Raw genomic sequence first — 24,103 nt, 5'->3', positions numbered from 1 at the left:
GTACTTGAGTTATTTTCTCTAACTGTCTCTCCTTCTCAGTTCCGGTGCAGAGGCCGACTGTAGTCCAGATGGCCAAGTCCATGCTGAGGGCGGTCGATCCTGACGACAAGGCGTCTGTCAGAGGAGTCGGCACCCTTGACTTGGATGGCATCTTGGGGAACCTCTGCGAGGTATGAGTTAGCTCAAGCAACTTTTTTTTTTTTTTTGTAAGCATTATTTCTTTTTTCGCCTGGTTTTAACCATTCGGCTCTTTTGCAGGCCATGCTGCGCGTCCAAGGGCTCAGGCAACCCCTCAAGGAGAAATCCAAAGAGGTAACAGTCGCTAAAGCTCAGGCCGAGTCCGCCTTGGATCGAGCTCAATTTGATATTGCTCAAAATGAGTATCTGACGCTTGATATGATGTATTCGCAGGCGGAAGCCAATATGCAGGTGAAGAAGGACCTGGACTCGGCCCGCCTGCGCATCACTTCCCTTAAGAAAGAGATTACAACTCTTAAGGAGAAGCTCGAGCCTCTTCAAGATGCCAAAGAAGAGGCCGAGAGAGCCAAGCAGAAGGTGGGCCGCCTGGAGCAGCGCCTCAGCAACCAGGAGCATCAGCTAAAGTCCAAGTTTGAGTTCGTGGCTGATCAAGAGAGAGAGGCTCTTGTTAAGCAAATGATGAGCGATTATGAAGCCATCATGCGGGACACTTGGGCGGCTGTACAGCCGGACTCGGACTATCAGATTTGGAAATCCAAATTTGACGAAGCCAGCAAAGCATTCGACGCTCGCCTTATTGAAGAGGCTGAGAATGCTGAGGCCGAGGAAAGTTCTGGGTCCGACTCTTCTGGGGAGTCGTCCTCTGGTGGCGAGGAGGAGGATCAGACGGAGGAGCCAGAGAAAAAGGATGAAGAGCAGCCGAAGGACGACAGGCCGGCTGCCACTGAAGAGGCTCTCCCCTGATCACTTAAGCTTTTATGCTTTTCTGCGGCCGAATGGCCATGTACTTTTCTTTTCCGGCCTGTGTGCCGAGTATTTGTATCTTTACCGACCGAGGGGTCGGGTAATTTGACAATCTTTCTGGCTTTGCCAGATAACAATCTTAACCAATCGTCTGGTGACGATTGGTCTTTAATTTAAATCCTTCGGCTATTTGGCTCAAGTTATCCATATTGTTGTTGTCTTTTGCATTTTGAATTTTTCATTGCATGTTTTTGGCTAAGTATTATAACCTGTATACCATGCGAATGTTCTTGCCCCTGGACGGATGTCGGGTGGTTTCGGTTTATTGGATTGATTGACTTAGAAATTTTTGATACTTAGAAGAGTATGCATGGTTTCTAAGTCAATCAATCACTATGGTGATTGCCCCAAACCACGCGGCAGACGTCCATCCAGAATTGGCAAACATAAGTGTTCATTCGGCCATTGGCTCGAACTAACTCAAATTTCCAACTTAGTTAATTTTCTAAGGGTAAACCTCCTCTTGTTCTGCCCCATAAGCTAAAACAAGCGCCTCCGGCCATAGGCCTCTTTGAGATAAAATGCTAAGTTTGTAACTTAACCAATTTTCTTTAAAAATAATTGTCCGCCTGTCTTGCCCCATAGGCAAGGATCAGACGTCATCCGGCCAATAGCCTCAATAATTGCTAAGTAGTTAACTTAACTTGTATAAAACATTCCGCCTGTTTTGCCCCTGAGCAATAACAGGCGCATCCGGCTTTATGCCTCAATTAGCCTCTACTCATGAAACAGTGACGACTGCGTTAAATAGAAAATTCAGGTCTTTTAGATTTCACTTTCGATTAAAACAAACGACTGCGAATGCTGCCTTAGCATTCGGTAGGGCCGCTTGATATATTTGTAGAGCAATGTGCCACCCAAATGGGAGATGCTTCTCCTCGACGAATTCGCCCAAATGGACGTCGCCGGTTATCTGACTCATGTTGGAGCAGACGGTCATGCTCATGTTGGAGCAGACTGTGACCATTCGGTCTCTTTTTGTTTATTAACATCCGGCCATGGGCCTCATCATGATTTTATCTGGCCTTAGGCCTCTTAAATGATCAAGTAAATATTCATCAAGTGTTGGTGTAAACTTGATGAATTTCGTAGGGACGACTATTCTAAAACAATCGGCTCCTTCAGAGGGATTAGGGCGTCTGCTGTTGGGACAGACGCTTTCCAAACATATTGGCCGTCTGTATTTGGTACAGGCGGCACTTAAAAAACTTAAATAAAAAGATAAGTTGGGAAATGAAGGCATATTCTCATTAACTATACGTGAGATTTACAAAATTGAGGTCTTTACATTCGTACTTAGAAGTAGTACTTTTTCAAGTTGTCTACATTCCAAGTTCTGGGCAGCTGCCTGCCGTCTGGTTCTTCCAGGCGGTAGGTGCCGTCTCTTATCTCCTCATAAATTCGGTAGGGGCCTTCCCAATTTGGGGTTAGCTTTCCCTGTTCATTCGCCCTACCGACTGCCTCCATTTTCCGTAGCACAAAGTCCCCCACTTTGAGAGGACGCTTGTGTACTCTTTTGTTATAAGCCCGAGTCATTCTCAGACGGTATATCTCATGACGCAAGGCAGCATTGCCCCTGCGTTCTGGAAGTGAGTCCAATGCTAGGCGCATGGCCTCCCAATTTGCCTCTTCATCATACAACATGATTCGAAGGGTAGGCTCATAGTGCTCAATGGGCAGAACAACTTCTGCACCATACACCATTAGGAATGGGGTTTCTCTCGTTGCCCCTTTAGCAGTCGTTCTGATGGACCAAAGGACGTGTGGTAATTCATCCGCCCAAAGGCCACCAGCCTGCTCAATCTTCTTTTTAATTCCGTCTGAGATTAACTTGTTGAAGGCTTCGACCTGGCCGTTTGCTTGTGGCCGGCCGACTGATGCGAAGAAGCTTGAGACCCCCTGGTCTCCCAGCCAAGTCTTGAGTTGAGGCGTCTCAAATTGAGGACCATTGTCAAAAACCATAGACATGGGCACCCCGAAACGAGTGATTATGTTCCTCCAGATAAAGGAAATGACGTCTTTAGTCTTGATGTTTTTGACTGCCTCAGCCTCTACCCACTTAGTAAAGTAATCCACAGCCACCAATATATGGCCCCAGAATGTCCATGCCCCATTTGGCAAAGGGTATTGGGCTGTGGATGGCCGTCAGGTCTGTAGCTGGACGATGAATGAGCTTGCCAAACTTTTGGCACTTGTCACATTTTTTCACCATTTCCACGGCATCCGACTCCAGGGTCGGCCAAAAGTAAAGCCGCCTGGCCTTGGCCGCGAGGGATCTGCCGCCTATATGGGAGGCGCAGAATCCCGAATGCAACTCTTCGAGAACTTCCTTCCCCTTTTCAGGGGTAACACACTTCAACAGGGGTTTCAAAAAGCCAGCCCTGAAGAGCTCTCCTTGCCGTAACTCGAAGTTAGCTGCTCGTTTTTTCAGAACAGCCGCCTCCCGTGGTGAGTCAGGGAGCGTGCCGTCTGCAAGATAGGTCCGGATGGTGTCCATCCAGGTTGAGCTTCGGTCAAGAATTCCAATGGGGTCTTACTCTGATATACTTCTTTTTTCCATGACCTCCCAGAAGACTGACCGAGGCGTTTCACAGGAGGCGGATGATGCCAACTTGGACAGAGCATCCGCTTGGTTGTTTGAAGACCTGGGCACCTGAGTTAGATGAAATTCTTCAAGTGACCCAACTTCACTCTTGACCGCCTGCAAATATTTTATCATGGCAGGATGAGTGGCCTCGTACGTTCCATTAACCTGGAGTACGACCAGTTGAGAATCAGAGCAGGCGGATACCTTCTTCGCCCCTGCCGCCTTGCAATACCGGATGCCGGCCAGCAGGGCCTCATACTCGGCCTCATTAATAGAGACCTGAAACTTGAACCGTAGTGCGTATTCGTACTTATCTCCTTCAGGAGATTGACAGATAATCCCCGCACCACAGCCGTTCACAGTGGAGCTCCCATCCACATATACTTTCCAGACCTGGTCCGTATTGTCCGGAACAACCGGCCTTGTCATTTCGACAATAAAGTCAGCGAATGCTTGTCCCTTTATTGCCTTCCTTGATTCATAAGTGATTTCTAATCCTTGTATTTCAATCGCCCATTTGAGCATTCGTCCAGAAGACTCCAAGGTTGTGAGTGGCCGATTGATCGGTTGGTCAGTATAGACCTCTACCGCATGCGCCAAGAAGTAAGGTTTAAGCTTCTTGATGGCCATGTAAAGGGCAAGGCCGAATTTCTCAACCATGGGGTACCGAAGCTCCGCATTTCTCAAAACATGGCTTATGAAATACACCGGGAGCTGGATGCCGTCTCTTTCAGCTAAGAGGACAGCACTGAGGGCATGATCAGAGACGGCTAAGTACATGAAGAGCTTCTCTTTAGGCAAAGGGCTGACAAGCCTCGGCAAAGAGTGCAGATGAGTTTTTAACCTTTGAAAGGCCGCCTCTGCATCATCCCCCCATTCAAAGTTTGTCTTCTTTTTGATTGCCTGGAAAAAGTAGAGACACTTGTCGCCTAAACGGCTGAGGAATCTCCCCAGGGCCGCCAGACAACCTGTCAGTTTTTGCACTTCCTTCACAGTACGGGGCGACTGCATGTCGATTACCGCCTGTATTTTCTCAGGGTTGGCCTCTATTCCTCTTTGGTCAATCAAAAATCCGAGAAACTTCCCAAACTCAACACCAAAGACACACTTTTTTGGGTTAAGCATGACCTTGTGCCGCCTGAGTGTGGCGAATGTTTCTCGGAGATCAGCAAGGTGATCCGCCTGCTGTTTGGATTTGACTATCATATCGTCAATGTACGCCTCTACATTCCTTCCGATTTGATTAATGAAGACCGTATTACTCATTCGTTGGAAGGTAGCAGGCGCATTCTTCAAACCAAACGGCATCACAGTATAACAGAACAACCCCTGATCAGTGACGAATGCCGTCTTTTCTTGATCTTTTTTCCACAGGGGGATTTGATGGAAACCTGAATAGGCGTCCATGAAACTCATCAGGGCATGTCCGGCTGTTGAGTCGACCAGACTGTCGATCTTAGGCAGTGGATAGCTATCCTTTGGACATGCCTTGTTGAGGTCTGTGTAATCAACACACATCCGCCAAGTTCCATTCGGCTTTTTTACTAACACAACGTTAGCCATCCACTCAGGGAAGTTGCACGGCCGAATGAACTTGGCATCTAACAGCTTTTTTACTTCGGCAGCTGCCGCCTGACTTCTTTCTTCGCCGTGGTTTCTTTTCTTTTGCCGGATGGGCTTCTTTTTAGGATCCACGGCGAGTTTGTGGACGGCGAGATCCGGGCTGATGCTTGGCATCTCTTCCACTTCAAAGGCAAAGATATCTTTGAATTCCTTGAGCAGCTGGTGAAGGTTTTCACCCAACTTTGCAAAGGCAATCGTCCCCACCTTAACAGTCCGCTCTGGACGGCTATCATCCAGAGGGATATCAATGTGCTCTCCAGTAGGCTGGGGACGAAGATCATCCGACCTTTCCCCGGTCAGTGATTGCTATTGCTTTTCTTTTTTGACCACCACCAGCTGATCAGTCTTTCTTTTCTTTCCGGCTGGTGGGGCCGACTGTTCTTCCTCGACATTGTCGAGGTCAATCATTTGCTTGCCCCGGCCGGATGCTGCGGCCGCAGGCTTGACGTCCGAGAGATAACACTCTCGAGCCGTCTTTTGGTCCCCATTAAGGGAACCAACTGTTCCATCATCCTTCTCATACTTGAGTAGCATGAGAGCAGGGATGATGACGGCCTTACACTCATTAAGAGTGGGTCAGCCAAAGATGAGGTTGTAAGCCGTGAGCTCTTCAACCACTAGGAGACGGATGGTCATGTGTCGACCGTCTCCCCTGCTTCCCAGGCGGACAGGTAGGTCGATTCGTCCGACTGGGTGCACAAGTCCTCCCCCAAACCCAACTAAGGTGTGGGTGACCTCCATCATGCTATCCGGTTTGTACTTGAGATTGGACAAGCATTTGAGGCTGATGAGGTCAGAGGAACTTCCTGTGTCAATCAGAATTCGGCCAACCAGCTGGTTGGCGACTTTACACTCGATGACAACAGGGTCATCATGCGGCCGACGGACTTTGCCTCTGTCCTGCTTGGTGATGACAACTTTAGGGAAGGTGGATGTGCTAGTTGTATCTCCCTCCTCAACAGAATTGACCATCTTTCTCAGATGGTCCTTGGTACCCCGAATGGTCGGGCCACCACCGGCAAATCCGCCTGCTATGGTATACACCGGTTCTTCATCAGTTTCGGCACTCACAGCAGGCTGGGGAGTCTTTTTCTTGGACTGCCTCGGATTTGCTTTGGAAGTCACTTTGGACTTCACATAGGACTTAAGCTGTCCTTTGTCGGCCAGACGGTCGAGCTCCCGCTTGAGACTAAAGCAGTCGTTCGTGTCATGGCCAACATCCTCATGGAAATGGCAATGCTTGTTTTTGTTCCTATTTTCAGCGGAACCTTTCATAGCAGTCGGCTTTTCAAGAGTTAGCCGATCCTTAATTTCCAAAAGGATGGAGCAGCAGTCCTTGTGGAATTCGTACCTTGGGACGTACGGTTTCCACTCTTTTTTCTTCTTCTGGGCCGGTTGATCAGAGTTATCAATGGCCCAGACTTGCTTTTTCTTTTTGCTCTCTTCTGGCTTAGGAGCCGGCTGAGCAGACCGAGTCTCTTTCTGCCGGTCGGACTTCTTACGGTCCGACTGCTTATTGGAGGAGCAGAGTTCGGTCGCCTGTATGTAGGCTTCCGCCTCTCGCAAGGCTCCTTGCAGAGTAAAGATTTGTTTGCGGACGAGTTCGTACTTAAAGGTAGACCCGTCCTTCAGACCCTTAAAGAAGTCTGTGAAGGCGACCTCATCAGACAGCCCATGAATCTGGATTCGGACCAGATTGAACCGCCTGACGTAGGATCGCAAACCTTCTCTATCTCCCTGCTGTACATTGCCCAAGTCAAGACTTGTCTTTTTGGCAGGGATGTTCATAGAGAAGTTTGATGCAAACAAGAACGCAAGTGTTTTGAAGCTATTTATGCAGCCAGCCGGCAGGTTGCCAAACCACTGCTGGGCTATGCCCTTCAGGGTGGCTGGAAAGCAACGACACCATGCGGCATCATCCAACCCCTGTAAATACATGAGGTGGGTGTATGCTAGCAGGTGGTCTTCTGGGTTGGAGGTCCCGTCATAGGCTCCAACCAGAACGTTTTTAACTTTGGCCGGCTGTACGGCTTCAGTTATTTCCCTGGAGAAAGCAGAGGGTTGGTCTCCAAGGTGTTGCAGCCTAAGCTGCCAGTCCATCAGCTGATAGCCGTATGCCGCCTGTCCTCCATAGAGGGTAGGTTGCATGTAAGGTACAACTGGCGCCTGGTACAATGGCTGTGCCATGTACTGGGCGGACTGAATCACATGAGGCCCAGACTGAACCCTTTGGCTGCTTGCTGGGGTCTCATGTACAGACTGGGAACACCTCACAGAGGTATTCCGAAAGCTATCATGATAAGTCGACGTTGAAGCCGACTCTGATTGCTGGGTTCTCCTCTCCTCAATGTATTGCCGAGCGTCAGAGAACGTTTTCTTGCTACCATCCGGCTGTATGTGCCGGATGGGTTTTCTTGCGCCAATTTCTGGGAAACGGAGCCGATTAAGGTCAAATTGGGACCTGGCCTTCTCCTTAGGAGCAGGATGAGGAGTCGGCTGACGGTCCCTGACCGACTTCTGTTTGCCAGCTTGGGCTGGCTTCTTGGCCGACTGCTCCTTTCTAGGAGTAGGCGACTTCTTTGAGGCGAGCTGCTTGATTTCACCCCTGAGGCTGCTCAGGAGTGACATTAGCTCATCCCGAGTGACGGGAGCTGATCCTGCCGCCTGGGAAGGATCAACCGGCCGCCCCGAGGGCTTCTTTGGCTGGCCAGCAGTTTTGCTTGGTCCTGCCTGAACATGGGGACACTCTCGCCGTTCCTTACTGCGGATGCGTTTAGAGATGAGGGATCCATTTGGATCCACATAGGTTTCGACATCAGCGTCGTCACCTGAGTCATGGTCCGTTTGGACCAGTACATCATTTGGAGGCCGAATGGTCTCCGGATTTGGTACAAGCTCTTGTGAAGCCATTTCAGAGGTACTCTCCCCACAGACGGTGCCAAATGTTTCGGGGGTTTTTGTCCCTCGGGAGAGTTACAACACTGAAACTAGATTCAACTGAGGATGCCTGTACCTGCAAAGCAAACGGACCGCCGGATGGTCGGTGGTCCGCCTCCGAAGATTAAGTCAGTAAATATTCGGAGATAAAACGTGCGGAAGTAAAGTTATCTGCTTGGATTCCAAGCTCAGGTAAAGTGCTGTGTGTTCCTTGAAAACGACAGCTCTGTGGTAAGTGACGTATTGTCTCGTATTGTGTGTCAAAAATTCTCTCTTTTTTCGTGTGTCGTCATAAATTACGTAATGTCCCTATTTATAGGGAAAAGTGTGCCCTCCTAGGATCTGGTGACCTAGGAGTTAGGTCACGCCGTTTTGCGGCGCCTCGGGATTTGGGCCTTAGAAGGCCGCCATCCCAGGGCCAATACCTGAGTGACACATGTCACTGTGCCCAAAAGGATTCTGAAGCACCTTTTGGGTGACACGTGTCGCTGACTGAATGGCCCCTGCTGGACCATCAGTCCACGTAGGACGGAGAAGAGTCCACCCTCCACGTGTCATCACTCCATAGGTCCAAATGGCACCTATATGGAGGACACGTGGCGCTTTCTGGTTGGGCCACCTGGCCGGGTATAAAAATACCCAAATCATCGGACATGGTCTGTATTTGGGGTATGTGTTTGGGCATTTGTTTTGCTAGTTGCCCCTCCTTCTAGCGCCAAATGTTGTATATTTGGAGTAACACTCGAAATACACAAGGGATAAACCAAGGGATAGTTAAGGCTAAAGAACCAAAGGCTTCTTAGATATAGTCACACCACTAAGAAACTGTTTGGGTTCCTAAGATCACAAGCCAACTAGTAGCCTAAACTAGCTAACTAAGCAAAGGAAACGAAATTCCAAATCCAAGAATTTCAGGTTTTGTTTCTAATCCAAGAAACGAATGTAAGACAAGTTTTTTTTTGTTTTAATAATCTGATTTTTTCATTCACATTTGCTTGCTATTTATAGTAAACAAGCATCCTTAAGTACAAGCTAACTTAAGTGGCTTTTCCGCTCACTTGTTACACGCCTAATGCTAAGTACAAATCAGCTTTTGTTGTCTAGATACATTAATAAAAGAAGCCTTATTTAACTAGATACATCAAAGAGGAAATGGTGGTTTATAACCTCCAAATTAAGGCTGAAATAAAATCAGAATTAAGAGAGTGTAACTCCCCTTAATTCACGCCCATCCAAGCAGCAAGTTGGAGATGTATTTCCTCCAATATTCACGCCCAAATTCAAACAGCAAAGAAGTGTAACTCCTCCTTGGTTCAAGCCTTGAAATTAGCTTGAATGTATGTGGACAAGGGTGTACTTGGACGCCCTTTAGTTGCTCCCAAAGCTGACTGAATTAAACAGCCAATTGAAGGCTGAAATTAAGGCTTAAGATGCTACAATGTTGACTGATATCAACGACCACTTGAAGGCTGAAGTTAAGGCTTGTAATGGCTTGTAATTCTTCTTTGAAAACTGATTGTAACTCCCAAGTCAAAGCTTTGAAATTCCTTGTAAAGGAATTTCGGATTCCAAGCTTAAATGGCTGCCATTTTGATGTATCTTTGCACTTGTACTTTTGTGTGAATGTGACAATATTTTTTGAACTAAAATCAGCTAAAAAGAACTAAGGAAAATATAACTAATTTGCAATCTTAAAATGACTAAAGTTTACAATTTATTCAAAGCATAAAAAGAACTAAAATAAACTAGTTAATAAGAACAACAAGAAATTCAAGGGATTGAATATCTTGCTGCCCATGGATAGAATGCATAGCACCAATACATGATGCTACATCTTGAACCAAATAAATGTCCATAACCAAGTTGTTAGGCTTGGCTACAACACGAAGGAATAAAATAAATAACTGAGATTAAGAGAAAAGAAATCGTTACCAAAGTTATCGGAATTAAGAGTTGAGTAAAGAACAAAGTATAAAGTGTAGAGAGCGAAAATAAGCTAAGTAGAGAGAGAAAGTCTAAGAGAAGAAGTAAGAAAGAGTAAAAAGAGATACTAAGCTTGCTTAACGAAATCGTACTTATATAAAGCAAGTAATCCTAAACTATAACAAACTTAAACGACGCTTAAAATCTCCTAATGCTGACACGCGCCCGATCGGGCGAGGCACCGCCCGATCGAGCCCGCCTTTTTGCTATCAAGTGCATCTCTCGCGCCCGGCCGGGCGCGACTTCGGGCGCCAACTGCTACTACAATTACTCTGCCCCGCCCGGTCGGGCGCGCTTTCGGGCTCGAGCTCTCTTTGTCGGGCGGCACTCTTGGGCTACAATGGACTCCTCGGTTGGGCTCGTAATTTCGGCCCAAACCAAATATCCTCCTTGGGTCTTGAATACTCGGTTCAATTGCCTCGAAATCTCAAATGCTAAGCCCTTAATCACTTGTTCAATGGCTCTAACCGGACCTGGGCTATAAAAACTAGTTGTGCTCCTCCAATGCTTGTAGATACTCCATAAAATCCCAGGAAAATGCTCCGAAAGTGCAATTTCCTACAAAACTCAACCGAAACTACGAAAACACTAGAAAACGCCAGTTAGTAATAAAAGTGGTTCTAAAGAGCCAAAAACACTACTAATTATAACTAAGGGACGGGGGTAAAATACTATATAAATTAGACACATCAAACTCCCCCAAGCCAAACTTTTGCTTGTCCCTAAGCATAGATCTCATCAATGAATATATAAATATGTTTCACCCTAAAAAGTAAAAATCAAGCACAAACAATTCAAGGTAAATCTAATAAACATGCTTCAACATCAACCAATCTCATCCATCTAATTACTCTTCCTCCCTAACAATTGTCAAATAGAGCAAACTACAAGAGCATATAGAATTCAAGACTAGTGCTCACACACTCAACTCTTATTTATGTGGCGAGTAAAAGATGTACTCGATCGCTCTCAAACCAACCCCTTTAATGTGAACAATGCCCTCCCAAACTCACAACTCTCGTGTGTTTAAAAAGACAAGCACTCAACCTACTAGTCGACTCGAAATATGTCAAATCATAACTTGCATTGATAAACAACACTTTCACATCCATACAACTCTATGCACAAAGGTCAGAAGGTCTTTAAAGCTTGTAATATAAGGCTAGGGTAAAGGGTAGGAAATATTTGGAAAAATGTGAGAAAAGCAATGCTTAAGGGAGCAAATCCTAATAAAACAAAGGTCAAAAATAAATGATGACCAATCATCTCCAACATACTCAACTCCAACAAAAGTTAACCAAATACAACTCCAACCCAAACAACAATCCCAACACTTACAAATTTCACTCATAAAGATATAATAATGCAACACTTGAGCGGATAACAAACTTTAATTCTTCAAACTTGATTTTTTCATTGAAACTCAATTTTTTTTCTTTCTTTTGATCAACCTTCACTTAAAACACTTGAAATTTTTTCATTGAAGTTCACTTATTTTTTCACTTTTTTTTTTCTTGAACTTCTTTGTTTTTTTCATATGATCATACTTTATTTTTTTCAAGAAAATTCAACTTTCAAACTCATCAAAAAAAACTATGATCAAGAACAAAATAACTTCTCAAAACCCACCCAAATTGTGCAAATAATAAGCAGACTACAAACTCCCTCGCCTCACTACTAATAGCTCCCCCAAGCCAAGCTTGGGACTAGTAACCGATGGGGCAAATATGGTTTGTAATGTGGCTAATAAACAACAAAAAGTCAAGGAAACAACATGGGTAGCAAGAAGGGGACAAATGTATCTAAAATCATCCGAAGGCTACCTAAAAGAACAAATGCCTTCATCCTCCTCAATGTGTATAATAATGAGTCATATAAACATTACTTATAGTTGCAAACCAATACTCAAATTCATTGACATACCAGGAACTATCACACAATTCCTAACCAAATCAACTAGTCAAGCACTATATTCACAAGCTGTTGGACAAAATTGACGCATGTTAGGTCATCTAAGCAATCAAACTTCATATCATGATCAATAAATCCACAGTGCTTATCATCATATACCAAGAATCTAAACAATTTTTTCCAGGTATGGGGCACAGGGAAGCATGATTTACAATTCATTGGAACGTATTTTTGGATTTTTTTTTTTATTTTTCAATTTTTTTGTATTTTTCATACAAGAAAGCAATAAAACTAACCTAGAAAGCAATAAATCTAATCTAAGAAAACACACCAAAAACAAAAGAAAAGAAAAGAAGAAAGATAACAAATCCAAAATCTCCCCTAAGCCAGAATCAGACAATGTCCTCATTGGCTCGAGAACTAGCCCATCATGGCTAATCCTCATCATCCTCATCCATCGAGGTGAACCCTCCTCCTCCGCTGCCACCTGCACCACCTGCACTAGAAGAGCTACCACCAAAATAGTTAGCGTGAAAACTCCCCCCGGCGGTCCCCCAAAAGGAATGTCCTGGCCGTACCCATGGAAGGTAGAATAGTCAGTATAAATACCATGGGCAGTGGGATCCCTATCGTATCCCTAGGGTAGAGCCTGAAACCAGTCAGGGTAGATGGCATCGTCGGGAATGTTGCTCCGACGAGCATAATCATCATACATAGGGTAAAGGGATCTACCCTGCTGGTTCCTCTCAAGGTACCCTAATCTATGGTTAATGGAGCCTACCATCCTCCTAAGGTCAGTGTGGGAATGCTCAATACGACCTAAAGCCTGATCTATACTCTGGAGGTCCCAAACTAGGTCAGAGTCACCAGGAATCTCATCTGGAAACACATCTTGAAACTTTTCTACAATAGGAATACCTTCTTCACCTTTCTTTTCCTCACTTTCAACCTCTTGAACACTACACAAAAACAAAGGACAACCCTTCTTAACCAGCTTTTGTAGTTGCAATGCAGACACGAATCTCAACCCTGAGCTTTTCCCTTCCTTTTTATACACCACTTTGGTCTTACTTGGGCTAGTCAAGGTTACCTTTTTAGATGCACAATCAATTTTTGCTTCATACTTTCCCAACCAATCCATACCCAGAATCACATCAAAGTCATTCAAGTCAAACTCGATCAAATCGGCTAGAAACTCTATCCCAGAGATGGAAATAGGCACACTCAAAAACAAACTCGAACAACTCCTTACTTCCTCAGACGGAATAGACACATCTAGAGAAACCAACTCAGGATTCTCTAAACTGAGATTCCCAACTACTTTCTTAGAAATAAAAGAATGCGACGCTCCTGAATCAAACAAGACTTTCACAAGAAAAGAACTTATAAAGAAAACACCAATTACCACATCATTAGAAGACTCAGCCTGATGGCTATTCATCACGAACACACAACCCTTTGGGGCACTTCCCGCACCGCTACTGTTTCTAGCCTTGGTTGTAGGTCCACTAGGCTGAGGTGGTTTACTAGGTGCACTAGACTCTTTCACCTTCCTAGACTTAACATCAGCTTCCTTCTTGAAACACTCATACTCACGGTGTCCCAACTTCTGACAGTAACGACAAGTTACCGGGTTTCCCTCACAGTCCTTCCCTGGGTGGTCTTTCTCACACCGCTTGCAGAAATACCTCCTTTTAGGTTTCTCCCCCCTTTGGTTCCCATTCCCCTTATGGTTGGACGACTAACCTCCATTCCCCTTCCCATAGTTTCCCTTGTTATCCCTCCTGTCTCCAAAATTCCCTTGGTAATTCCCATTGGGCTTGTGCCTCAACTTCCTTCTTGAAACACTCATACTCACGATGTCCCAACTTCTGACAGTAGCGACAAGTTACCGGGTTTCCCTCACAATCCTTCCCTAAGAGTTCTTTCTCACACCGCTTGCAGAAATACCTCCTCTTAGGTTTCTCACCCCTTTAGTTCTCATTCCCCTTATGGTTGGACGACTGGCCTCCATTCCCCTTCCCAAAGTTTCCCTTGTTGTCCCTCCTGTATCCAGAATTCCCTTGGTAATTCCCATTAGTCTTGTGCCTCTTTTCACCCCCGTGAAAAGAGTCCGGGTTCTTCCTTTTCTCTCCTACCGGCTCCATCTACCTCTCCTTAATTCCGTATAGATGGGATGCACGGCCATAGACTTCATCTAGGGTCTCAAAAGTCACTCCCCCTAGCTTCCCTTGGAGGGTCAAGGTTAGGCCTTGCTCAAATCTCTAAGCTTTGATGGTTTCAGTAGGGACTACTTCTGGGGCAAACCTCATCAACTCAATGAACTTGTTGTAGTATTCACTGATTGACATGTTTCCCATTCTCAGGTTGGTAAACTCCATGCACTTCTGCTTTCTAAGGTAGAAAGGGTAAAAATTTTCTCTCAAAGCTTCCTTAAACTCATCCCACCCAAAGCTTGGTCTTTTCAGCAACTCATCCTTTCTTTGGACCCACCATAAGTCAGCTTCCTCCCTCAAGTAGCAAACCCCATTGTCCACCCTCAGGTCACTTGGGCAATTAATAGCATCAAACATCTTGTCAAACTCCCTAATCCAGTTTTCAAGGCTGGCTGTGTCCTCCCTTCCTAAGTAAACAGGTGGTTTAGCTGCAACTACTCTCTTAAAGACTTCACTATAAGCATCAAGCTCGAGATTTCGATGTTCCCTTTTCACCACTTTCGTGATGTTCTCAATAATATGGGTTAAATGCTTAAGGACCTTTACAACTTTGGAACAGTGCGCTTACTCCTTAATTGATCCCTCATTCTTGGAGACTTACTTCCTGTCCTGGGTTTAATTACCACACTTTGAGAATTAAGACAAGTTTAATCATATAAGCATTTAATTCACTTAACAACATAGAGAAATTTCAAATAATTCATTTTATTTCATTAATAATTAATGAAAATACAACTTTATCACTTAGGACAATTATTGAAACATGAAACAAAAACATAGTTCAAAAATCAATCAATCAAATAATAATATGGGCATAACCATCTTCAATAGGATCATAATCCGGATCATCACTTCTATTACTTGGTTCGGCCATGAGAGTTGGGTTATAACCACTATAGCTTAGAATAAGGTCTGATGAGCTTGACCCAGATTTACTTATATTTTTGTCGGGGCCGGGAGTGTTACTTGGGCTTTTTGTTGGGCTTACATCCCACGAGGTTGGCTTGAAGAAGCTTTGGGGTTTTGGGCTCTTTCTTTTGCAGTTTGAGAACGAGTTCTGGGCCTTTTTGCAACATGGAAATGAGATTTTGGGCTAGGTTGTTTAGAAGATTCATAGCTTGGAGTTTGGCTAAGAGAACGGTAATGCTTGCTCCTACCAAGAGGTGGTATGGACTCATCACTAGATTCCACATACTCATGTCGCTTCTTTGGGTATGAAAAAGGTACTTGGGCATTTAAGAAGTACATTTGGTCATTAGGTCCAAAGGTTCAATCTTTTGGGATCGTGGGAATCTTTACATCTTTCCTACTAGGTTCATACTTGCGCTCCACATAGTGCAAGTCCCTCTTAAGGCTAGATGTTTTGGGGGTTTTTGTCCCTTGGGAGAGTTACAACACTGAGACTGGATTCAGCAAAGGACGCATGTACCTGCAAAGCAAACGGACCTCCGGATGGTCGGTGGTCCGCCTCCGAATATTAAGTTAGTAAGCGTTCGGTAATAAAACGTGCGGAAGTAAAGTTTATCTGCTCGGATTCCAAGCTCAAGTTAAGTGCTGTGTGTTCCTTGAAAACGACAGCTCTATGATAAGTGACGTGTTGTCTCGTATTGCGTGTATATTCTCTGTCTCGTCATAAATGTAAGAATGTCCCTATTTATAGGGTCCTTTTGAAAAGTGTGCCCCTCCTAGGATCTGGTGACCTAGGAATTAGGTCACGCCGTTTTGCGGCGCCTCGGGATTTGGGCCTTTGAAGGCCGCCATCCCAGGGGCAATGCCTGAGTGACACGTGGCACTGAGCCCAAAAGGTTTTTCGGCACCTTTTGGGTGACACGTGTCGCCATCTGGATAGTCCATGCTGGATTATCGGTCTGCGTAGGACAGAGGAGTGTCCGCCCTCCACGTGTCATCAGTCCATAGGTCCAAATGGCACCTCTTTGGAGGACACGTGGCGCTTTCTGATTGGGCCACCTGGCCGGGTATAAAATACCCAAATCATTTGCCCCTCACAGGGGTCACGTGCATTGCACGTGACACCTGTGGCAGGTGTCAGTATCTGAATGGTCAGATTAAAAAAGTTACTGTTGGAGGGAAAATTTTTAGGGTTTTACCCCCCTATAAATAGTGAGGTTTGACCCCCCCCCTTGGATTCACACCTTTGCGAATCTTTGGAGAATCTTGGACTTTTTGACTTAAAGAATCTCAAATTTTCCTAAGCGTTTTCACTTTTCAAGCATCCGACACTCGGCCAACTGTCCGACCGTTCTTCAGTCAACCAAGCGTCTTTCACCCTTCTTCTAAAGGTAACGCCTGTTTTTTTTTCTTTTACTCTTCATTTTTTCTTTGTTTTCGAAAAAATGGTTACCCAATCGCATGCGGCACGGCATAGGATAGTGATCAGCCGGTCACCGGGGACGGCTGAATCTAGAACTAGCAGTGCCGAATGCTTGGCCAAGGACCCTGCTTTGCGAACTTCTCCGAATCCGACCGTTTCCGTGTCTGTGCAGGACACTATGGCCAGAACCAAAAGAACAGCAAGACAATGTAGCTCCGATGGAATTTTCTACCATTCGGATGGGTCGACTGTTTATTCAGACGGCTCAATAAGGGTGCCTCGAAGTGAGCTGTCGGAACATCCTGACAGCCCTTCTTATCTTCCTCCAACCCCCACCTATTACCATTCGCCCACATCTAGTGGAACTCCCAGTGATGGAATCCTGGAGGAGGCGGATGAAGAATATCAACCCGAGCCTTCTGGACAGGCGCCGGAAGAGAGTCTGGGGGAGGACCCCGCTGGCACCAGTCGGCGGTCCCCTAGCTCTGATGACGAGTCGGCCTCGTCATCTTCTTTAGAGAACGCCTCCATAACTTCAGAGGAGGTAAGAACTAAAATAGATTCTGCCAGGGAGTCCCTGGCAGTGGATAAGGGGGAAAGCTGGGCCGAGCCGAGCGCTTCCAGGCCCTTGGAGAGAGCCCCCTACTATCATCATGTTCCGCCCAGCAGGCGGAGCTCCATGGCATCCGGCCTTGCCAATTTTAGGCGCAAGGTCGTTCTAGGCTATGGCTATACTTTGTCGGTCCCTAACGAGGGCGACACCATTACCTGGTCGAGCCTGGCCAGCTATCAGGACAGAGCATTCGGCTGCTATGAAGCGGCCTTCCAAGCTGGCCTCCGCTTCCCTCTCCATCCGGCCGTGGAGAGGATCTTGGATGGATACCAACTGGGTATCTGGCAACTTGTACCCAACTCCTGGATTAATATTCTGGGGTACGTTGCCGCCTGTGAGATGCTGCAGGTGGAGGCGAGCTTTGAAGCGTTCGCCCACATGCACTATCTGAGCAGGGCGCCTGCTAGGGGCGGTGAGGGCTGGTACACCTTGACCACTTGCAAGGGGTACATGATGGCTGTTGGCAAAGAGAACAAGTGGAAAGACTGGAGGACTAAGTTTTACATAGTCAAGTCTTCCGACAGCCGCCTGAACCAAAAGTATAACAGGTGGAATAAGAATCCACCTCTCCTAGCAGGCAGGAGTGCATTGCCGCCTCTTCCTAAGCGGGCAAAGGAAGAGATCATGGACCAGGGGTTGTTTACCGTGTCCGTGTGGACGAATGATGAGGGGGACAAGGAGGTCACCCCCCAATGCTATCTCCCTTTGTACAAATGGTTTTAAGAGGGAACGTTCTTAGCCGCCTGTGGGCTAAGCTCTGAAATGCCGAGAGGTAGTCGGCCGTCTGTTTTATATGCAATTTCATTTTGCTTTTTAATACTTGTTTGATGGGTCTAACACTTGTTCATTTTTGCAGACAAGGCAATGGAGAAGCTCTCGGCCTCAAGGAAGCCGGCTGTATCTGCTGCTCGATACAGATCAAATGTCCTAAACAGGGCAGAGGCAACCACCCACCTCAAGGTGGATGAGCAAAAAGCTGGCGGCACCCCCAAGGTGAGAACTTATTATACTTGACATTTCTGACTAATGCTAAATTTGTCCGAATGATTTCTAACTTGCTTTATCTTGTGTCGATGTAGGGTGCCCCTACCAAATCTCCCTCAAAACCATCCGACCCTAAAATCCAAAAGACAAGGGCGGGTGATGTGAGCGCATCTGGCAAGGGCGGCCGGAAGCATATTGCTCACAAGCCCAAGAAAGGCCCAGACGCCTCTTCTCTCGAAGCTGATAGGGGGATCAGCAAACCGAATGTCCAGAGGACATCGAAGGGTGGCTTCAAGCAACCCATCACTGCTGTCGGCTCAACAGGAGAGAGGAGGAGTCTGGGGAAAGGGGAGGAACCACAGGACGACGGTAAAAGCCATTCGCCTTTTTTGTTCTTCCATTTAGATATACTTGTGTTATTTTTCTAACTCTCTTTCCTTCTCAGTCCCTGTGCAGAGGCCGACTGTAATCCAGATGGCCAAGTCCATGCTGAGGGCGGTTGATCCTGACGACAAGGCGTCTGTCAGAGGAGTCGGCACCCTGGACTTGGATGGCATCTTGGGGAACCTCTGCGAGGTATGAGTCTTAACTTAAGCAATTTTTTAATTTTTTTTTTTTTTTTTTTTTGCTCAAGTTTTTATCCGTCTGGTTTTAACCATTCGGCTCTTTTTGCAGGCCATGCTGCGCGTCCAAGGGCTCAGGCAACCCCTCAAGGACAAGTCCAAAGAGGTAACAACCGCTAATGCTCGAGCCGAGTCCGCCTTGGATCGAGCTCAATTTGATATTGCTCAGAATGAGCTTCTGACGCTTGATATGATGTATTCGCAGGCGAAAGCCAATCTGCAGCTGAAGAAGGATCTGGACTCGGCCCGCCTGCACATCACTTCCCTTAAGAAAGAAATCACAAGTCTCAAGGAGAAGCTCGAGCCTCTTCAGGATGCCAAGGAAGAGGCCGAGAGAGCCAAGCAGAGGGTGGGCCGCCTGGAGCAGCGCCTCACCAACCAGGAGCATCAGCTGAAGACCAAGTTTGAGTCCGTAGCTGAACAAGAGAGAGAAGCTCTTGTCAAGCAAATGATGAGCGACTATGATGCCATCATGCGGGACACTTGGGCGGCTGTGCAGCCGGACTCAGACTATCAGAATTGGAAATCCAAGTTTGATGAAGCCAGCAAAGCATTCGACGCTCGCCTTCTTGACGAGGCTGAGAAGGAAGCTAAGGCTGCTGCTGAGGCCGAGGAAAGCTCTGGGTCCGACTCTTCTGGGGAGTCGTCCTCTGGTGGAGAGGAGGAAGATCAGGTGGAGGAACGAGAGAAAAATGATGAAGAGCAGCTGAAGGGCAACAGGCCGGCTGCCAATGAAGAGACTCTCCCCTGATCACTTAAGCTTTTATTTTTTCTGCGGCCGAATGGCCATGTACTTGCTTTTCCGGCCTGCGTGCCGAGTATTGATGTATCTTTACCGACCAAGGGGTCGGGTACCTTGACAATTTCTCTGGCTTTGCCAGAAAACAATCTTAACCAATCGTCTAATGGCGATTGGTCTTTTTAGTTGAAATCATTCGGCCATTTGGCTGAAGTTATTCATATTGTTGTCCTTTGCATTTTTGAATTTTTCATTGCATGTTTTTGGCTAAGTATTATAAACTGTATACCATGCGAATGTTCTTGCCCCTGGACGGATGTCGAGTGGTTTCGGTTTATTGGATTGATTGACTTAGAAATTATTGATACTTAGAAGAGTATCCATGGTTTCTAAGTCAATCAATCACTATGGTGATTGCCCCAAACCACTCGGCAGACGACCATCCAGAATTGGCAACTTAAAGTTTTCATTCGGCCATTGGCTCAAACAAAACTCAAATTTCCAACTTAGCAAATTTTGCTAGGGAAAACTTCCGCCTGTTTTGCCCTGTGAGCTAAAAACAGGCGCATCCGGCCATAGGCCTCTTTGAGATAAGGTAAGTTTATAACTTAGCAAATGGTCTTTAAAAAGAATTGTCCGCCTGCCTTGCCCCAAATGCAAAGAACAGGCGTCATCCGGTCAAAAGCCTCATTAGGTGCTTAAGTAGTTAACTTGTATATTAACAAGAATGTTCCGCCTGCTTTGCCCCTAGGCAAAAACAGGCGCATCCCGCTTAATGCCTCTTTAGCCTCTACTTGTGAAACAGTGACCATTTTCGAGCTGTGCTAGAACAGTTAGAAAATTCAGGCCTTTTAGTTTTCACTTTCGATTAAAACAAATGACTGCGAATGCTGCCTTAACATTCGGTAGGGTCGCTTGTTATATTTGTAGAGCAATGTGCCACCCAAATGGGAGATGCTTCTCCTCGACGAATTCGCCCGAATGGACGTCGCTGGTTATCTGACTCATTGATAAGTGACTTTTATGTCACTTTTAGGGTGTTTATTGAGTCGTATTCCGGCTTATTTTCCAATAATTTCACCTTTTATATCCTTTATTTCTATTATTTTATTATTCTCGTCTTTTATCTTTATTTTGAGTATTTTTGTAATTTTCTATAGTTTTTAGTTTATTTTCGTGTTTTATTTTATTTTTCTTTCTTTTAATGTTTGTAGTTTAAGTCGTTAGTTTTTATTTTTAATAATTTCTCTTTTTATCTCATTTTCTTATTTATTTTAGTTTCGTATTTTATTTTATTTTATTTCTTTTCATTTAATTTTATTATTTCTTTAGTTTTAGCATTTTATTTTACTTTATTTATCTTATTTTATTTTACTTTATTTTATTTATCTTATTTTATTTTACTTTATTTTATTTATTTTGTTTTTGGTTGTAGGCGCTCCGGGTTTCAAAGTCAAGTTTGTGTTCGGGGTCCAAGGTTCGAGCAAACTTCACAATGCCCCTAACCGACCTAGCTGCTGCCCACCTCTTAACCTACACCACACCATCCCTTAACCTCCACCACACCATCTCCCCTGCTCCAACACACACAACATCACTTCCCCTGCTCCCTGCTCTCCCAATCCACCACCAGCCCTCACAGCAAAGCTGCCCACTCACACCATTCCCATTTCACCACCAGCCCTCACAACACCACCCAACAACCGTCAACAACACCAACACCATCAGCCATCTCCAATTAAACCACCAGCCACAATCCCCTGCTTCCACCAACGCGCAACCCCACAATAACACCAACAACGCAACCAATCGCAACTTACAACCACCCACCACCACTCACGCGCAACCACTGTTGCGCTGCACCTATCACCAAACACAAACCTGAACAGCAGCGACAACAATCTGCAATTCGCAGCACCAGCCACCAATTTCAACCACCAGCCTTCGCAACCCACTCAATTTCAGCCACCTTCAATCACACCAATTTCCAGCCACCGCAACCAATTCACCCAAGCAAACCCCAACACCTCCAATCACCACAACGTCAACCACCAATTCACAGAAACACCAGCAGCAACCCGCAACAATTGCAGCAACACTTACCTCCGCGGCCGCGCACCCCTGTCAGAAAGCGCACACGATTGGAGTCCAAATTCAGAGTCGAGGCAGAAGCTATGCGCGACCTCTGCGCGGTGTCTTCGCGGGCGCGTAGATCGGGGTTCAATTTGAACCACATCACGAGCTTTGCACGTGATTTTAATGAAATCCAACGGCCGTGTTTTAATGATGCTTGATGAAGATGATGATGATGAACGGTGAAGATGAGGGGATGCGTGGTGATGGTGATGAAGGTGATGCAAATCAGAGCAGCCAAATGAAAGAGAAGTGGAAATCGTGGCTGAGGGAATTTGGGGGATTTGTGGGTTTATTTTAATTTCTTTTTCTTTTATTTTATTTTATTTTCTTAATTCTTTTTATATTTTCCTTTTCCTTTTCTTATTTCCTTTCTATTTTATTTTTTCTTTTGTTTTTCCTTAATTTTCTCATTCTTTTATTTCTTTTATTTTTCTTAGTTTTATGAGCTTTGTATAAATACCCATTTTTGGGGGTAATTAGAGGGGAGGCCATTATGCTATTTTCTTAGTTAGTTTAGGAGAGATTCTCTCTCTTAGGGTTAGATTAGATAGTTTTTAGAGAGATAAAGTTGATTATTGCTCAATTTTCTTCCAAGTAATCAATTTTGGTCAAGTTTAATTTCCAATCAAGCAATTCCTTCAAGTTTTCATCTTTCATTAATCCTCTCTCTAGTAATCTCTAATCCTTTCCTTTAGCTTTATTTATTTGCTTTATTGTTGCTTATTTTTGTTAGTCTTTTTAGTTCATCTAGTTATTATTGTTTTCATTGTTTTTAATCATGTTTTGTTTTGTGTTTCTTGAATATATTTTTGGTTTTGCTATTATGTTTAATCTCCTTTCTCTAGGCTAATCTTTTAGCTAGGGGAAGGGGGTGGAAAATATGTGTTGAATGTTGGATGAATGATGATAGTGGATTGATTACATACCTTAAATTGATGAAAGATATGATTTTTATTGACTTGAGATTATTGTAGCACTTTATTTGATTGCCTTCTAGTTTAAATGCATGAAAATGATTTGAACTAGATTTAGATCACCTCTATTTTAATGATTGCATGAGAATGAGTTGTTAAAAATGGAGTTCCATGTATTGTGCCCCTTTATTCTTTGGTTAGCTTGTGCCTAATGGGATGCATGAGAATGATCCTAATTAGCATAGACCTCTTTCATTGATTTGCCTAGACTATTGCATGAAAATGAATTGTTTAGGTAGGATCTTGTGTTCTTTGGCATGTTCTTCATGATAACTACGATTATTCCCCTTTTTTCTAATCATGTTTGACACCCCCGTATCCCTAGCGTTGTTCTTTCTTGATTTTATTCGTCTTTATCTTTGCTTATTCATAGTTTTAGTGCTTTTTATCCAATATATCAACAAAAACATTTCCCCTCTTGACTCTTGCATTAGTGATATTGATGTTGGACGAGTGAGCTTCCTTAGTGGTTCGACCCTTTACTTGCCACTAACTAGTTTAGTGTAAGTTTAGGCATTATAAATTGTTAATTTGATTAGGGTTAGTAGAACCAACGACCTACTTAATCCTGATCAAATTTTGGCGCCGTTGCCGGGGAAGCGGCTTGTTTAGCATTTGTTTTTGCTATTGTTAGAGTCATTTTATTTGCTTTCTTTTTATTATTTTGCCTTTTTTTTAATCCTACTTGTCATTGCTAATCGTGTGCTTAGCTTTGTTGTATTCAAAGAGAGATATGGCAAGACAAGAGGATGACCTTCTTTTTAGGGAGTTTGGAAATCCGGAAGTCTATGAGCTCACGAGTGGTATACTTCTCCCAACCACCGAGTCTAATTTCACAATCCATCCACAATATGCTAGGATGGTACAAGTTGAGCAATTTTCCGGAAGTGCAAGTGAAGACCCCATTGAGCATTTGGACCGATTCCTTGAGTTGTGTGCAATGATGCAAACAAATGAAGTGAGCCAAGATTACATTCGTATGCATCTCTTTCGGCAATCTCTCACCGGAAGAGCAAAGAAATGGCTCAAGCTTTTGAAGCCCAACTCTCTCACCACATGGAAAGATGTTGCGAAGGCCTTTCTCAAGAGGTTCATTTCCGATGAGCAAACCGCAAAAATGAGGAGGAAGATAGCTTCTTTTGAGCAAGAACCGGATGAAACTCTTGGGGAAGCATGGGAAAGGTTTAAGGATATGATTAGAGCATGTCCTAACCATGGATTCAACCATAATTTGCTCATGAGATTCTTTTATGATGGCTTAGAGCCAATTTCAAGAACCAATCTAGATGCGGGTGCCGGTGGCCAATTGATTAAGATCCCTCAAAGCCAAGTTGAAGCTATAATTGAAGAGGTGGCTACTAGCTATTCTTGGGGAGGTCAAAGAAGGTCCCAAGGAAAGCAAGGTGATCTTTATGAGTTGGAGAAAGTCGGTCAACTTAAGCA

At 44.9% G+C, this 24,103-nt stretch overlaps 1 non-coding gene across 1 annotated transcript; it reads right to left on the bottom strand.

The window, feature by feature from the left end:
* Positions 1-23,774: 23,774 nt before the first annotated feature.
* On the bottom strand, positions 23,775-23,881 carry LOC145556872 (small nucleolar RNA R71). The gene has a single exon (XR_014091964.1). It is a non-coding gene; the product is annotated as a small nucleolar RNA R71 (small nucleolar RNA).
* Positions 23,882-24,103: the final 222 nt, after the last annotated feature.

This window comes from Chenopodium album, chromosome 8 (genome assembly GCF_948465745.1).
Source record: "Chenopodium album chromosome 8, dcCheAlbu1.1, whole genome shotgun sequence".
NCBI classification, from domain to species: Eukaryota; Viridiplantae; Streptophyta; class Magnoliopsida; order Caryophyllales; family Amaranthaceae; genus Chenopodium; species Chenopodium album.
This window is presented reverse-complemented; position numbering and strand designations above follow the sequence as displayed.